This window comes from Lissotriton helveticus, chromosome 5_1 (genome assembly GCF_964261635.1).
Source record: "Lissotriton helveticus chromosome 5_1, aLisHel1.1, whole genome shotgun sequence".
NCBI classification, from domain to species: domain Eukaryota; kingdom Metazoa; phylum Chordata; class Amphibia; order Caudata; family Salamandridae; genus Lissotriton; species Lissotriton helveticus.
This window is the reverse complement of record NC_136065.1, coordinates 440092527-440110710: the sequence shown is the minus strand read 5'-3', so window position 1 is coordinate 440110710 and position 18184 is coordinate 440092527. Positions and strand designations below refer to the sequence as shown.

The 18184-nt window shown below is 46.5% G+C and overlaps 1 protein-coding gene across 1 annotated transcript in view; it reads left to right on the top strand.

The window, feature by feature from the left end:
• CCDC6 (coiled-coil domain containing 6) overlaps positions 1–18184 on the top strand; it is a 342291-nt gene that overhangs the window by 65310 nt on the left and 258797 nt on the right. The window lies entirely within an intron of this gene.

Genomic DNA, 18184 nt, shown 5'->3' with positions numbered 1-18184 from the left:
GGTGCCGATGTCCTGGGGTGTTTTCACACCCCGCAATGGACATCAGGCAGTTTGTTTTCCCTGCTAAAGTGTGATGATGAGAGCAGATATCGTGTGGCACCGTGTGAGTTGGCAGGTATGTGCTCATTTTGTTCCTGGACTGGTCTAGTCGCCCTGCAATCAGCCCATCTGCTTAAAATACAACTGCGTCACAGTGCTTTAGCGAGAAAACAGTGCATCGTTAAACACTGCTGAAGCTCATAGAAATGATTACTTCAGTAAAGCAAACCTGCGAGTCATCATTCTTACATAAGTTAAAATATAAAATAACGGCACAGGCAGATTAAAAAGTGTTCGCATTAGAAATGGGTGAGCTCGAATTTATAGCAGGAGCCGAGCAAGTAGAAGAGCCGAGCCAGGGGTCTGTCTGGAGGCTCTGGCCAAAGTGCGAGCCGAGTCCTCAAAATATGGTCATGTCAACCTAATTTAATGTACGTCATGGGTTCCTTTAGGCATGTTACCTCTCTTATGACAGACTGTGGGAGATTGGAGGAAATGCTGGTTGTTAGTAGTAGGGCTGGTTTTCCCTATTACAGAAAAAAATAAATAAATGGCAAACAGCTGAAAATGCATTCTAAAGTTGTGAGTTTTACTGGTAATTAAATAAAAGTCTTCAATTAAGGATTCGTTCGGAGATTTAATCCCGAGCACAAGATAGCAACGTGCAACTAAAAATAAAAATGATGGTGTCCCTCTGTAATACAACTGGTGCTCATGTAAAGCGCTCTGATACATTCGCGCTATATAAAACCGCCCAAAAAATAGGTAAGAATTGTCGCTCATAAGTCATGACTGTATCTATCCATTTGGATACTGTGGCTCATTGGCCATTAGACTTCGTCATAAGGCCTAGCACAGCCCTTTTAACAGGTTGCAATTCCCCCTGATGTGAACTGCAAATAAAAGATTAATATTCAGCCCCAAATGTCCCATCCCTTTCTTATTCTTAGGTATCGGGTATGGTGAAGGGTAAGATAAATCCAGCTGAGTGTGAGGAAATGACAGCAGTCTCTCTCTCATGTCTCCCTGTCTGGCTGGGCTCACGACTTTGGACAGACATGTTCCGAGCTCCCCAGTGTGCCTGAGGTGCTAAACTGCGGCCTCTGTTTACTGTTCATCGGGCAGGTTTAACTTATTAAGTTTGCAAGGGGTTCATTTTCTTTAGTTCGATCAGAGCTGCTTGGGAATGTTACTGTTGTCTCTACTTGATGCCAAAACAGCCCAGTTCTTTTAAGCACACTCACTGCCTTACAGCAGGGATCTACCGTGGGCCATAGGTTTGAAAGCGGATGAAGCAGTTCATGTATCTTAAATAAAAAAATGACCACAGCACTCCGGGGAATGGAAAAGAAGTGTGCTTGAGCAGAGCACAAAGTGCTATATTTAGAAAACTGTGATTGGTTAACCTGCGCTGCCAGATGCTCCCAGCTCTGCGAGGCCGGTGTGAATGTTGCTAGGCACTACAGCAGCTGAGTCCACCTGTGTCCAAGGTAAAATAAGCAAATATCTCAACATTTCTTCTATGATCTGAAAGAAGAATAAGAAGTTTTTTATTAGTTGTTCACTGTGTGTTAGATTTGTGAAAACACTGTACAATGCGGGATAGGGCCCGCAGTGTGGGTGCAGAGTGTTTAGTCAATTAAACAAGAAACTTCAAAGGAAAAGCTCTCGGCAATGCGTGTCGGGGGGGGGGGCGGAGGAGCAGGGGGGGCGGGGGAGCAGGGAGCGGCGTTCCTTTGAAGTCTGAAGGGTGGGAGGGAACGAGCATATGGGGCGCATTCAGAGCTGCTTGGGAATGTTACCATTGTCTCTACTTGATGCCCAAACAGCCCAGTTTTTTTAAGCACACTCACTGCCTTACAGCAGGGATCTACCGTGGGCCATAGGTTTGAAAGCGGACGAAGCAGTTCATGTATCTTAAATAAAAATGACTACAGCACTCCGGGGAATGAAAAAGGTGTGCTTGAGCAGAGCACAAAGTGCTATATTTAGGAAACTGATTGGTTAACCTGCGCTGCCAGGTGTTCCCAGCTCTGCGAGGCTGGTGTGAATGTTGCTAGGCACTACAGCAGCTGAGTCTGCCTGTGTCCAAAGTAAAAAAGCGTGCCAATTTATTATTAGACACTTTGAAATATCTCAACATTTCTTCTATGATCTGAAAGACAATCACTGCCTTACAGAAGGGATCTACCGTGGGCCATAGGTTTGAAAGCGGACGAATCAGTTCATGTATCTTAAATAACAAGCTCTTGGCATTGCTGTGGGGGGGGGGGGGGGCGGGCGGGAGCGCATTGCTTTGAAGGCTGATGGCGGTGGGCGGGGAGCAGCTTGGGAGGCATTCCATTGAAGTCTGGTGCGAGGCTGATGGGTTTGACGTGCACGCGCGTCTCACACGACTGGATAACATGAACTGCACGTAATTCGTGCTTGGTCAAGAGTTTGCTTCGCCTACTATATACTCGCTATTTATCCCTGCGGGATATACTAGCAAGACCTAATAATCCCTGCGGGATATAATAGCGAGACCTAAAAACAGGGTGTTGATGCTGAAGAGGTTTGTTATTTACTTCTTACCAAGAGACTGGTGTACATGTTTCAGCCTTCTTGTGCCCAGCTGGGGGGACCAAACTCCTGAGATCCTAACACAAAAGGTTACATTTAAGGGCATTATTTCTTACGCTGACACAGATTTGGTGCTTTCACTCACACCAACATGCCACCCACTTAAAAAGACCTCCTGGGGCTCCCCACCAGTCTTTCTTATTCTACTACCGGTATCCATGGGGCAAGAGGGTGGTCCGCTTACCTGTCACACTTTTGCCAAATGATCTTACAGGCTTATTCACCGAACGCTTATCTCCAGCATCTGGCATGCAGGTGCCTCCTTTGTCCCGATTGGCTGGCTCAAGGCAATGAACATTACATTTGTGAAATTTTCAGCAATTCATTTAGACAGTGTGACAGATGCCTAAGTGTAAAGGTTGCAAGACATCTATCAGTTTTTGTGGTTTTGAGCAAGGTCCCAAGCACTAGACAACAAGAAGTGTTTTTGTTGGGGGATTTCTGCGGTATTTGGGTCCATGTGACTAGTGTGGCTGGCACCTAGCAAAATCTACCAATACCAGACAGTTCTCAGAAGCAGAGACCTGAGAAAGCCAGTGTATTGTGACTTGTAAAAATCCCAGCACATTTGATTAACCAGATGCACCTTGTCATAACAGTATATCAGTCTAACTTGTGACAAGGTACAGTAATTTCACTTCTTCACTTAATAAACAAACATAACCAACTTTCAGAAGCTTTGTCTGTGTAATTGCCCACTTACTCCTACCATATCAGTTAAGAGGATATTTGAAATTGGGTGCTGCAGCACAAGTGCTCATGATCACCAAGAAGTGCTACCACCTGTATATAATGTATATAAAATCAGAGTTTGTAATTTTAGATTCATTTAGGTTTGTGGTAATACATCATATCTAGGTGGAAATATCTGCAGTGCACTCAATGAAAGCATCCTGGCTGCTCGCAAGCATGTGAGCGTTCCTAAACCATATTCAAACAAGAAGGATATCATTCCACAGTGAGAAAGATTTACAAATGGATAAAGTTTAAGGGAGAGGGCATCCTTGCAAATTCACACAAAGATCGCATGATTCTTCTAAAGATTGCAAGCAGCCCCAGAGCTATATCCAGGTACCCTCAGTAAGCAAGACTATGATTGCATCATTAAAAATAAAATATAATGTACAGCATTTTTTGCAACGGTAGCTAGGAGAAAATCCTTTTTGTCCAAAAAGACATTGCTGTTCAGCGTAGGTTTACAAAACAGGATCTACATGAACCACAATACTTCTTAAACAGTTGTCTGCACAGGCGAGACCAAGGTGGAGTTGTTTGGCTGTAATAAGTGTTTGAAGAGAACAAATCGGGTTTTAACATAAGAACGTCCTTCTCATTGTCATGCCCAGTGATTAAGTGGTGAAATCTTGGACCTGCTTTGCACTGCAGGACTTAAACCCCTCCCAGTCATTGTATCCAATATTAGTTTTTTTATGTCTCGTGGCGTTGACCGCGCGAAAGCGCGGTCTCGCCAGAGACCTTTTGTCAGCGACACAGCTTTCCAGGAGACAGGAGCTGGCCGCGCACATTTGCTCTCCGAGAAGGCGATCGGAGCGGGCCAGCTCCTGTCTCCTGGGAAGCTCCAACATCACACACGCATGCGCGCACATACACGAGCGCCCACGCACGCACACATACATACAGAGAAACCCCCGCCGTCGCCCACATACACACACGGACACACCGCACACACACACGAGTGCTCCGAGACACCCCCTGCCGTTGCACACATGCACGCGCACGCACACACACACACACACACACGAGTGCACCGAGACCCCCCCCTCTCCCCTCTACAACTAAGGCCCACTTACACCACTCCAGTCTTCAGCCGCCACTGCTGGGCTCTCCCTCGGGCATGGGAGCCCAGCGTCACCACGGCTCCTCTCCTGGCTAGCCACTCCGTGGTCGCGAGCTTCCAGCACAAAACGGAAGTCCCGCCCCACTGTAGTTTGTCACCCCGCATGTCTTCAGTAACACGCAGCTTGTCTTAGAAACCAGTGCCAAACCCACGGTGATCCCGGAAAGCAATGCATTTATGAAAAGTAAGCAAACTTCAGAAATAAGGAAGGTGTCATTTGCGTAGATTACTGATGGTTTTTTTAAACGAATTATTGAGATGAAACTAATTAAGAAAAAAAGTAATTGGTAAGCGTTTGTAATTGCATTTTTTTTTTACCCTGATTGCAGATTACCAAAAGTAATATACAGTTATGGCTGTCGCACCCTTCTGGTCTCAGGAAATCATTTGATAATAATAAATGTTCTACCGTTCTATAGTCCTACACGTTTTATAGTTCTAGTACGCCACATGGTAAGGGGTGGTCAGGGGGGCCGCTCCAACAGGCATGGCTGGGGGTGGTAAATACTGTGGTTGGTTGATGCGGGGTAAAAAGGAGGAGTTGGGCCAGGCCGGCGATGATCATACACAGTGTACAAGAAGCCCCCTATATATAAGCCCCCTCCGTGTCCGTTACCAACGCCCACAAAATTAAGAGCTTCTATTTTGCAACACACAGACCACATAATTAATATTTTTCATGCACGAACTACCTTACTGATGCTCTTTTTTGTTAATTGTTGGACTTAGTTTAGCGCTGTAGTTTGTTTTTGCTGTACGTGCATTCTGTCTAGTTGTTTGTTGCTATGAGTGTATTATTATTTTGACATGCGGCACAGCCAATCACATTGCACTGTTGTATTACGTAAGGTCGCAATTAATGCACGTTTAAATTAGAGTTTAATGGCATTGCTTGTGCGAAGAGGCTTGGGTTGGTGTGGTGTTTTGGTGCGTTTGCAGGTCAGTTATTTTGAAGCATAAGGGATAGATGTAAAACAAAATGTTAAGAGAGTGAATTAAAAGTGAACGGATCCCACCATAAAACACACATTTCCTGTGATGTTGCAGTATTAGTACATGCCTGAGTAAAAGATGTTCCTTCAATTGACTGGACTGCGCACAGTTGTTTGCGATCACATTGCAGTGTTTTTGGAAAGTAGTGCGAAAAACTGGTCATAGACCCCTGTGTGCCTTAGCACTTCTGCTTTAGCTGGGGGGCTGGAGACGGGAGAAAAGATTCGGTCTGGTGGATGGCTACGTGGACAGAGGCTTGGCTACGTACCACTGGGGATTGTTACACGAACAGCGAGCTGCAAATCTAAGCAAATCTCCTAGTTTCAGACATATAGGTGTCTGTGACACATGGCGTTGGATATGAGACATATGGAGGAACAAAGATGTAGAACACACGTAGCATGACACTTTACAAACATTCCTCACATGGGAAGTAGCTGGAAACTGGTGTCCTGGCTCTATAAGACTAACCCCTTAATGTGAATAGCACTGATAGACGGGGTGAAAAAGCAATGGAAAGGAACGGACAGCCACAGAGTGGGTAACGGTGCTACAGTATACGCAAGTATGTTGAAACACGAGATTTAAATATACCCAGCTTAACTCCCTCTATACACCTCGCAGGCTAAACATAATGGGTACTATAGAGCTGGCATGCCTCCTAAGCTCCTTTGGCGTGTGTAATAATGTTTTTTGTTTGTTAATGGTTGGAGTTATTATTTGTAATATCAATACATCTAAGTCACGTAAATACAATTACAAATGCTATAGGTGTCACATTTGCAAAAGTTATAACTATTGGTATTATCATACACAATGCCAATAACTCTAACTTTAATGCTGCGAGACCTATTGCATTGCAAATGCTTGCCTTTTCCAATGTATGTTTAGAGGAAAAATGGACACTGTCCAAATCGTCAAGGGGTAGCTGAAAGTGGATCATGTAATTAGACCACAAACTTAAACAAACTAGTAGATTTATGACTGAATGTTTGGAAAATAAAACAATCTGGATTTAGGAATGGTCATGTTAAAAGTCCCTACCTCAACCCCTTTAAGATGCTGTGGCCGGACCTAAGAAAAGTTGCATTTAAACAGATGCCCTCTGACATCATTGGGTGCAAGCACTAAACAACACAAACAGAAAAGAGATACAGAAAATGTGAGCAAAGTAGTAAACTGCAAAAAGTGGGGAATGTTCTCAGTTTAAAGATAAAGGGCATGGTTCTTGTTTGTTGGGACCCTGTGTGAAAGTCTATTTTAAATTCCTTTGGTGACATCCCCAGGGTGTGCACCAACAACATTTGAGAAATTCAATACTGGCTTTTTGTAATCCTGAGTTCCTCGGGATCGGGTAACCCAGTCTATTCCCACACACCCCTGTTAACCACACAGATGATGTACCAGGCTGAAATCGTGAATTGAACAAGCTCTTTATTCAGGCATGTCCAAAAAGGTCAAACTTAAGCAAAGGAAGGCAACTAAATGTCACGGGATAGGGTCCAACCGTCCTCTGCAATGATGCTCGTCCTAGCACCCTCCAACAGAGGACATAGTGCTTATTAATGGCCGACAATGCCACTCGATACGTAAATAACCCGTTAAGTCTTTCGCTCCGTCAAAATCGTCCTCCGCATGCGTGTCAGTCCTGACCCGCTTCCAACGGAGGGCAAACGTAAAGAATAACGCAATTACTCTGGGTCTGTTCTCCACACTCGATAACCCTTGAGCGGGGACTGGCCACAGGTCAAATCAAGGGACTGCGTCCTAGCGCTCGATAACCCTCGAGCGGGGACAGTCGAAAGGTCAAAACCATGTACTGCGTCCTGACGCTCGATAACCCTCGAGCGGGGACTGCCACATGTACCGAAAGGACCGGAGTCCACAAAGGAAAATGGTCGGGTAGCTAAGCACCGCAATCTCAGGTCAGAGCAGCGGTTCTCTTTTCAGCGGTAATGAATAAGGCTCCTGCTCCAAAAGCCGCTGATACACGGAGCTCACCTTCCTTGAAGCAGCGGTCCTCGAACTCGCGTCTACTGTTCAGAATATTCTACGCCGTCTGCTGGCTTCCGGGTTGTTTAAATGGTGACGCCCTTCTAGCGCGATTGCCACGCACTGCCTTCTGGGAATGGTAGTTCTGGCGGGCGTGCTCCTGGGTATTGTAGTTCTCCTTATCTCTTGTCTCCTGCGCGGCTCCGATGCTTGTCTTAACAATACATCCCTCTCCCGTCAGGGGCCACTGGCCGGACCGGGCTTGGTCGGGTGTTTTCTGTGGAACGCGGACATCAACCTCGGCGCACTGATCCCAGCGACTGGTTCCCAGGACTCCTCTTCCTGCCCGTACCCTTTCCACGCAACCAGGTACCACAGCTTACCCCTGCGCCATCGTGAATCCCTGATGCAGTGGACCTCGTATTCTTTCCCACCGTCCACCCACACCGGTGGAGGTGCAGGTTGTTTGGGCGCCAAGGAGGGTTTGAGCAGCGAGATATGGAACACTGGGTGAATCCGTAAGTTGTCAGGCAACTCCAAACGCACGTTCACCGAGCTGAGGCAGTCCTTGATGCGGTAAGGTCCGATGAAACGAGGATGGAAAACGCTGTGTTTCCGGAAACGTAGGTTCCTTGAAGACACCCATACGTAGTCCCCTGCCTGATACAGCGGGCCCGGCCTCCTTCGTTTATCCGCCGACGTCTTGTATCTCCTCTTGGCCTCTTCCAAGCACTTCCTTGCTCTCACCGCAGTATCCCTGATGTGCGCCACCCTTTTGGTGGTTTCAGGAACTCCCGACGTCGTCGAGGGGTGCGCCAACGGGAGGAACCTGGGATGATGCCCGTAGTTGCAGTAAAAAGGCGACACCTTGGTTGAGGCGTGCATGGCGTTGTTGTACGCGATTTCTGCAAGCCACAACAGGTCCACCCACTCCTCCTTTCCTTGGTCTATATAACAGCGGAGGTATTGCTTCAGTGTTTGGTTGAGGCGTTCTGTCTGGCCGTCGGTTTGCGGATGGTAGCTGGTGGACAACGCGGAGGTGACATGAAGCGCCGAACACCAGGTCTTCCAGAACCTTGCCGTGAACTGCGGTCCCCGGTCCGAAACGATAACGCTGGGGAGGCCGTGAGCCCTTACCACCTCCTTAAGAAGCATGACCGCCAATTGTCCGGCCGTGGGTACACCCTTACATGCGATAAAGCGACCCATCTTGGTTAAGTAGTCGACGACCACTAGAATTGCAGTACATCCCTTGTCCCCGGGTAACCCCACTACGAAATCCAGGGAGATGCAGTCCCATGGCCTGGTGGGAGTCGGTAGCGGTTGTAGTAGCCCCTGAGGGCGTTTGTGATCCATTTTCATGGCTGAGCAGGTCGCACAAGCGTTGATCCAGTTCCGCACATCCGCTCTCAACCTTGGCCACCAGAACTGACGTGAGGCGTAGGCGACAGTTTTCTCCAGTCCGAAGTGTCCAGCACTGGCCGACTCATGGCACCACACGAATACCTGCTTCTGTAGACGTGCGGTAGGTACCAACACACAGCTGCCCCTAACTGGAATGACGTCGCGGACCTGCCACTCCTTGTGTCTCCGCAGCCATGTTCTCCATCAAAAGGTGTTGACTCCTTTCTGGACGTCGCGTAGGAATGTCCCAGGCTGGATCGCCCCAACCACCGCACTCGGGCTGATGATGGACTCAAATGTCTGTTGGGGACTCCTAGCCTCTGTGGATTGCCTAGACAGAGCGTCGGCCTTCCTGTTTTCTGTTCCTGGCCTATATGTGATGGTGAAGTGAAAGCCGGAGAAGAACAACATCCACCGTAGTTGGCGAGGAGACAATTGCCTAGCGGCAGTCATGAACTGGAGGTTCCGATGGTCAGTGTATACCATCACTACGTGCTTGGCCCCCATCAACAGGTGTCTCCACTCGGCAAAGGCGTCCTTGATGGCCAAGAGTTCCTTCTCGGCGACGTGGTAGTTCCGTTCCGCCAGGTTTAATTTGCGCGACATGAATGCAACGGGATGCAGCACCCCCGTCACAGGGTTCTTCTGCGACAGTATGGCTCCTACCGCCAGATCGGAGGCGTCCGCCTCTACCGTGTATTGCTGTTCCGGGTCAGGGTGGGCAAGGATAGGAGCAGACACAAATGCTTGTTTCAATGCACGGAATGCACTCTCCGCCTCGTCTGACCACATGAAAGTCACCGATTTCCTCAACAGCTGCGTGATGGGCGTCACTAGCCCAGAGAACCCCTCTATGAACCGGCGGTAGAAGTTGGCAAAGCCAAGAAAGCTCTGAACGTCCTTGATATTCCGTGGCGCCGGCCATTCTGTCACTGCTTTCACCTTTCTCTCAGCCATGGTTTGACCTTCTGGGCTCAACATGACCCCCAGAAATTCCACAGTTGTCACGTGGAAGTCTCATTTACTAAGCTTGCAGTAAAGCGAGTTGTCTCTGAGGATCTGTAGCACTGAAGCCACATGTTTTACGTGTTCCTCCGTGGTGTCTGAATAAATCAAAATGTCGTCTATGTATACGACGTATACATCCAGAATGTCTCAGCACGTCGTTCAAAAAGAACTGGAATGCGGCAGGGGCGTTACATAGCCCGAAGGGCATGACTCGGTACTCATACAGGCCGAACCTCGTCTTGAAAGCCGTCTTCCACTCGTCTCCGCGACGCATGCGGACCAGATGTAAGCCCCTTTCAGATCGAGCTTGGTGTACACATGGGCCTTCTTCACTTGTTCAAGGAGCTCATTGATGAGGGGCAACGGGTATCGGTTCTTAATCGTGATGGCGTTGAGCACCCTGAAATCCACACAAGCGCGGAGTTCCCCGTTGGCCTTAGGGATGAAGAACAGTGGTGAGGCCGCAGGGGATCTCGAAGGCCTGATGAACCCTAGGCGAAGCATGGTATCCAGGTAGGCACGGAGGTGTAAGTTTTCGGGCTCGGACAAGGCGTACAACCTACCGCCAGGTACCGTAGCTCCCGGGACTAGGTCAATTTGACAGTCGTATACCCTATGCGGTGGGAGCGTTTCCGCTTGGTTGTCGTCGAAAACGTCTCTGTAACCCAGGTAGGCTTCTGGGAGAACCACCTCCTTTTCAGCTGCTGTGGCCACCACCCACCCCTGGTCCTCCGGAACGCCCTTCTTCCGCTTGCAGACCCGTAAACAGAAAGGGGAGTCCAGTCTTATCTCCTGGGTTTCCCAGTTGATCGAGGGGTTGTGTTTTTTCAGCCACGGTAAGCCTAATATGATCCCGTACTGCGGAGCACAGATGATGTTGAAGTCCATTGTCTCTGTGTGTTGAGTCCCGTAGACCACCTCGATGTTCCCGGTGTGATGGCTGATGGCCCCTGAAACCAGCCTGCGCCCATCCACAGCAAAGACTTCCTCCGAGACCACGCACTTCTGTAGCTCTACTCCTACGCGTTGTGCTTCCCTTTCATCCATAAACATCCCTGTGGCCCCTGAGTCGACCATAGCAGAGACTGAAACCCATCGGTTCCGAACCAGCAACTGTAGAGGGATGAACAAGTGTCTCTTGCTCTCATATGTGTGTATTTGTGCAGAAGGGATAGAACCATGACTCCGAGAATCCCCTTCGTTGTTCTGGGAGCACGCTAGTTTTCCTCCGGCTTGTCCACAGACGCAGTGGACATGCGACTGGGACGAGGACGTCCTGTCTTGGGTTTCGCAGGGCATTCGCGAACATAAGGCCCCTTTTTGCCGCAGTACAAACACAGGCCTTGTTTTCTTCGCGACTCTTTCTCGGTGGCCGTAAGGCTAGCTCTGACGGCCCCGATGTCCATGGAGTCAACGCGGGGTGTGGGCGTAGCCTCGGTGATAGCCGTATGACCCGAAGCGGTAGGGGCTTTGTCCTTTTTGTGCACCCCCCCCCCACGTCTTTCGCTAAGACGATGGTCGAGGCGAAGGGCCAGGCTGATCAGGTCTTCGCAGTGCACCGGTTGTGGATCTATCTGCGCTATCACGTCTTTTAAGTCCTCGCTCAGACCTTGGTGAAAAAGCGCTGTTTGTTTGGCAGGGGGCCATTTGGATTCCGCAACCAAGCGCCTGAACGCGTTCAGATATTGGACCAGCCCGGTTGTGCCTTGTTTCAGTTCCAGCAGTTCCCTGTCTGCTGTGTATGAATCCACTCTCCGATCGAACACCTTTATGAACTCTTCCCAGTCGTACAATAGCGGATCGTCCCTGCTCACCAACGGAACCGCCCATTGCGCGGCATTCCCTGCCAAATATGATATCATGAAGGCCACTCTCGCCTGGTTGGTCGGAAACGACTTCGGTTTACAGGAGAAATGTAGCGCCACTTGCGTTATGAAAACCTGAACCGTGGTAGGATCCCCGCTATACCTTTCCGGTGTGGCAAGAGGTATGGCAACAGGCATCTCTACTACCACTGCAGCCGGGGTTCCCGTGGTAGACGCCCCCGCATTGAACGGATTGCGCTGTTGATGATCCACTCTAGCCCTTAAGTCTGCCGTTTCTTGGCGTGAGGCAGTTAGTTCGTTTTAGACGTCTAATAACGCTGCCAACACATCCTCCAAGGTGGCCATGACCGGTTACTCGACCAGGAGGTAGATTTGATGTTGATTTAGGTCGAATATTGTGTAATCCTGAGTTCCTCGGGATCGGGTAATCCAGTCTATTCCCACACACCCCTGTTAACCACACAGATGATGTACCAGGCTGATATCGTGAGCTCTTTATTCAGGCATGCCCAAAAAGGTCAAACTTAAGCTAAGGAAGGCAACTAAATGTCACAGGATAGTGTCCAAACGTCCTCTGCAATGATGCTCGTCCTAGCACCCTCCAACAGAGGACACAGTGCTTATTAATGGCAGACAATGCCACTCGATACGTAAATAACCCGTTAAGTCTTTCGCTCCGTCAAAATCGTCCTCCGCATGCGTGTCAGTCCTGACCCGCTTCCAACAGAGGGCAAACGTAAAGAATAACGCAATTACTCTGGGTCTGTTCTCCACACTCGATAACCCTCGAGCGGGGACTGGCCACAGGTCAAATCAAGGGACTGCGTCCTAGCGCTCGATAACCCTCGAGCGGGGACAGTCAAAAGGTCAAAACCATGTACTGCGTCCTGACGCTCGATAACCCTCGAGCGGGGACTGCCACATGTACCGAAAGGACCGGAGTCCACAAAGGTAAATGGTCGGGTAGCTAAGCACCGCAATCTCAGGTCAGAGCAGCGGTTCTCTTTTCAGCGGTAATGAATAAGGCTCCTGCTCCAAAAGCCGCTGATACACGGAGCTCGCCTTCCTTGAAGCAGCGGTCCTCGAACTCGCGTCTACTGCTCAGAATATTCGACGCCGTCTGCTGGCTTCCGGGTTGTTTAAATGGTGACGCCCTTCTAGCGCGATTGCCGCGCACTGCCTTCTGGGAATGGTAGTTCTGGCGGGCGTGCTCCTGGGTATTGTAGTTCTCCTTATCTCTTGTCTCCTGCGCGGCTCCGATGCTTGTCTTAACATTTTTGCTATCCTTCCGCGCTTTAAGGCAGAGCAAAAATACACCGTGCTCCCTCTGCATGTACTTATCTCAAGCTCCATAATTTCTCCTACACGTTGATCTTTACTATGGATGTGTTTACTGCTCGTTTTGTCATCTCTTTAGAACCTACTGATTGGCTGGTCCCCTGCGACTGAGACTGCCCCAGCTGGGCTTTTGAAGTCTTGGCGTATTCCTGCAATTTCAGCTTTCTTAAAGTGGGCATTTGTTTTCATACTAATAACAAGGTCATGCACCACAATGATCCTGTGTATATCTTTGATTAAAAAGTCTAGAAGAGTGCTTCTCCCTTTATACCTGTCAGATCGACTCCTTTAGGTTCCTTTCTTCCAGTTGATAATGGAAAGCAGAAGGCGGATTCTAAAAGTTATGACTTTGGTGATTAGGAATACGAGCAGTGAAACGCAACTTGCAGTGCAAGATGCTGAAAGGTAGTCCATTTCATATGTTAGAGAGTACCTTTACAGCTAAGCATTCGTGTCGCTTTTCGAACTGCTATAATTGGAAGTGGATTATGTGAAGGGGTGTTTTAATTTAGTGAGATCTTGTTCATCGTTCTCAGTAGGCACCAAGTTTGTTTTGGTTGCTCACCCTGATTTGCATAACAGGCATGCATTTTTTTCTATATATGCGGTTTGCAGTCACAGCTGTAAAATTCATGTGTTTGTCTTTTTGTGCCTGGCTGACATGCATCCTCGGAGTTTCCCTTTCAACCCAAGTATTTGTCATTCCTCTTTTCTGGCTTAGTTGTTATTTTGTTTAATTCTTCTCCTGGACAATAAATAGTACACCACCTGCAGTTGGGGGCCATTTTGTTACGATCAGGCAGCTTGGCGGGTACTGTGGAGTGAGTGCTATCTAGTTTCATGATTAATTTGCGCATTATTGCTTGGCACTCTGCCGCCACCTGTAGTTCATCCTTGGCACTAATATTTGGTGGTGAATGAAGGCAAAACCATGTAACAGTCGTACGGCTGGGTAAATTTACAGAATCAATTCAAGCCGCACTGACGCTGAAAATAGAGCCACAAAAAGAAACCAGTCTGCTAGCAAGCAAGAGAGACTCTGACAAACCTCCCTTCTATGTCTAATGCATTTGCACTTGTACTTTATAACCAGATTTTGATATTAGTTGTAAGTTTTTATGCCCTACCAGTTTGTAGCAACATGCGTGGGATTTTAACTCTCCTCCTTTTAATAATGATAGTATATTGTAACGATTTTAAGTAATTGAACAATAAAGCTTAATACAACCATGTAACACAGATAACCTGTCTCTGTTTTCTGATAGAGCGGTTGCCATCTTAGGGTTGACCATTTGGATGAGGTGCAGGTCCCGCTAAAGAAGGTGCTCTAAATGTGGGTACTGTGGTGGGAACATAAGGCTACAATGCCCGCCCCCACACCTTTGTCCCCCACCCCCAAAAAGAAAATCAGAAAATCCTTAACCTCAGTGATAGGTTTCTTTAAATGGTAGGCACTTAAGTTGTGTACAAACTGAAAGAACTGTGGTAAAAGATTCTATGTACATCATTGTATTGAACCTTCTTAAACGGCAGCCAATGCACGCTACTTTGCACTGGGAGGTAGGAACAGATAGAGAACTATTGATGAGTGTTTGCACACCCCATTCTGATCTCACTATAGTCTTCTACGATCATGGTTGGATAGCCACAGATGTAAGTTGCATACTCTACTCCGACCAGCAGTATACAAATTACAAGATGTGTGAACTCTGTAGTAGGTACGTTGGTTAAAAAAACCCTACTTATTATGCTTCAAGTGAAACAATATAGATTTTACTGTACATGATCTGCCATAAATAAATTGGATTCCATGAGGACTTTCAGACACTTTACCACTTTAGAGGGACAGTGTTGAGGTTCACTGTTGCTGGATAGAAATGTTAAAGACCAGTATCTAAGTTTCATGGGAAAGGGGGTTCAGCTTGAAAAGGTAATGAATTTCAGTAGTAATTTTGCAATAAACCCAGAAGACTTATTGATGTAATTCAGGACATCAATGGGCAGTGGACTAATATGTAAATAGACTGCTCATGTAATCTATTTATCCTTATTGATTCTAGTTGGCAGTCTTTTCAAGCTTCACTGGAAGGACTCCAAGGAAAGGCATCCTACTCTGATGCACAGAATTGAAGTCATTTGGAAAATATTATCAAACATTCGAGTGACGACTGTTTTAGCAGTGATGAAGCCAATTTGCCTACTGTTTGTGTCAAGACTAAGTAAGGACTGGCATTAGTCTCTCTGTAAGGTGTTACTAAGAATAAGATTTGAGGCTACAATGAACTCATTTGTACTCACTCATGTAATATTGTCACTATAACCAACAATCGACATTGTGTGTTTAAAAATTATACACAGAAAACTAGAAGGCCCTAGCACTACGTAGGGCAGATTAAAATTCAAAAGCAATATAGATCCCTAAAGAATACTAAACCCACCACCTGAGCATCATTATTCAGACCCTTTTGAATCCTTGCCACTTTATTGCTGCACCCATGTATTAGGTAAAAGGTGATCACTAGGGTTCACCATCCTTTTTACTGCAGGCCTGGAATGAGAAAAGGGGTCTGTCTGAATAATAGTGAACCAGTTACTATTTGTCTTAAAGATGCCTTTGGCAATGAGGATCTGCAACTGTACTACTGATCAATTTTTCCACTAGCGGTGCCCACAGAAGATCCTAGTGGCACCAGTAGCCACTAATGTATTTGAAGGAATGGATCAACTTAATTTTTAACACTGATTTTTGAGCGTTAACTAGATGGTTACAAGGTGCCACGTTCTGGACTAACTTTTCTAGATGACTCATTGGGACCCAACTCCAGAAGATCAAGACTGACTGTCGCCTGGTCCCACTGGAAAGCAGAGATAGACAAACAAAGGTAACCCTAGGATACAAGAAAGGTCAAACATGCAGGCTAACCCTTCTTTACTTGTTAAGATTACCGAGCAGCTCCTTGCCCTAAAAAGTTTTTATTTCACTGGGACAGCTGACCTAGGATGATCTTGCGGTTCCTGGGCCATCTTAGTTACTTAAGCTGTCATCAGGACAGTGCTTCCAATTTTCTTCGATCAAGCAGCAAGGTGTTTTTTCTGGCTTATTTGACTCTGGGCCAGTTTGTGAAAGAAATGGCAACCACAGAGCTGCTGAATGTTATGAACTTATATATAGTAAGAATGTTGGTATTGTATAAATGCACAGACCTCCTTGTGTAATGTCTGTAATATACGTCAAATAATAGTATATCCGTAAAGGCCGTATTTATGCTTCTCTAGTGGCCAGCGGAAGAATGCTAGAATCCAATTAGAGGGGCTGCTTTTTTCTTAAACGCGTAGGCTCCACTAATACCAGAGGAACCTTTTACCCCTCTTAACCAAATGTGCAGGCTTGCTGCCCACAGGCCAGTTGGAGCTGGTTCTGGTGGGGATAAGGTTTGTTTCTTTCTCGACTTTTGTTGCTTTGGGAGTTGTACATACCAGCAAAACAGTGGGGGATGGATTGCACTCATCAGAAACCTGCTCTAAACCAGAGGATCTGGGCTTCCGTCCTCACCCAACAAGTACTCCCGTTTTGGAGATAAATGTGTAGTATGGAGGAGTGTCCTTGTATGTATATATGCATGCTGGGATGCCTGCATAAAGGAGACCACCATCTTTCGTAGCACACGCTTGGACAACAACTCCGGTCATTAGTGAAAGTCACGGGTAATAGCTTCCAGTTGTAGAACGTTTTCCATCAGCTAGGATCCTTTTTTCCCCTGGATGAAACTAAGCAGGGTGTGAATTGATGTGTCCACACCAAGAGTCTAGAGTTGTTTTCACCTCAGAATTATGACCCATGCCCCGACACAAAGTTTCAAGAAACCTGTTTGCCCAACTATGAATGTCTTGGGCAAGCTTTTAACAAGCAAAGATTGCTAGATTAGCAGAGTAAACCTGCAGAACAATTTTTATATTTTCCACGCCTTAGAAAAATGTAATCCCATATTTTAATGTTAATTTGACCAGTGCGCTTATGTAGAGGTTGAAAATTACTGGGCTAAGGGAGTATCCTTGGGGCACACAGGTACTTGCTTGAATCGAAATAATGAATATTATATACTTCAGAGCATCTGACTAAAAATGACAGTGTACATTGTATCACAGAGCCCAAAGTTCTATTCTCAGTGATCGACTCATGATTTGAAGAGGGCAGAGTTGTAAAGCAAACTTTTAGGAACAAATCTGAACGTGTGTAAGGCATACTCTACAACACATTTTTAAAAACTGTTCTTTAGTTCACCTTAGAAAGCCATAATCAGGTGTCCTGCATACATTCTTTTGCCCTACTGTTTAGATTGAAGCACCATACAAACCTAGGTGGTGGTGTTAACTGGCTTCTTCCCTAGAAGTATGCTTTACTCTTCGGTGTGTTAGCGAGCTATTCACATACACACTAACTGGTAATACAGTGATTTCAGCAATCTGTTAGTTATTTTGTTTGCATAGTTTGACTGAATGCTGTTATTCTCTGATCAACATCTATGTGTAGCTCTTTTGCTTATGGAAGTTTGATATTTACACTAGGGTTCCCCAGATGAAATTTGGTATGTAGTTAATTCTAGCACTAACCGGTCAACCCTTCTGGGCTTGCTCCAATACTTATGTCCAACAAATTCAACAAAAAAATTGACTCCTTGTAATAACCCCATATTGGAGGTCTTCAAAACTGCTACAAGGTAAAATCTACTCTGATTATATATCCGGACTGAAGAGGACTGCCAAGTCGGATAGATGAAGTGTTTCCTCTTCCATAAATTCACTCTAGTTTGGGTGCTACTTGCTGTTTTAAGCAAAGATGCAGAATACTTCCCAAGTTCCAGAAGGAAACCTGGTTATGAAGAGCATGCGTATTTGACCGTTGTGTAAATAACAATCTCTGATTCTTCCAAAAACAGAAGAACGGATAGCATGAGTCAGACTGCTTATTTTAACAAAACTCAGGGTTGTTTATTTAAAATGGTAAATAACGGAAAACAATCTACACCTAATTGTTGGGGTCATGTTTTAATATTCACTTTCTGTGTGTGTTTCCAGTTATATGTGTATACATCAATATGAAATA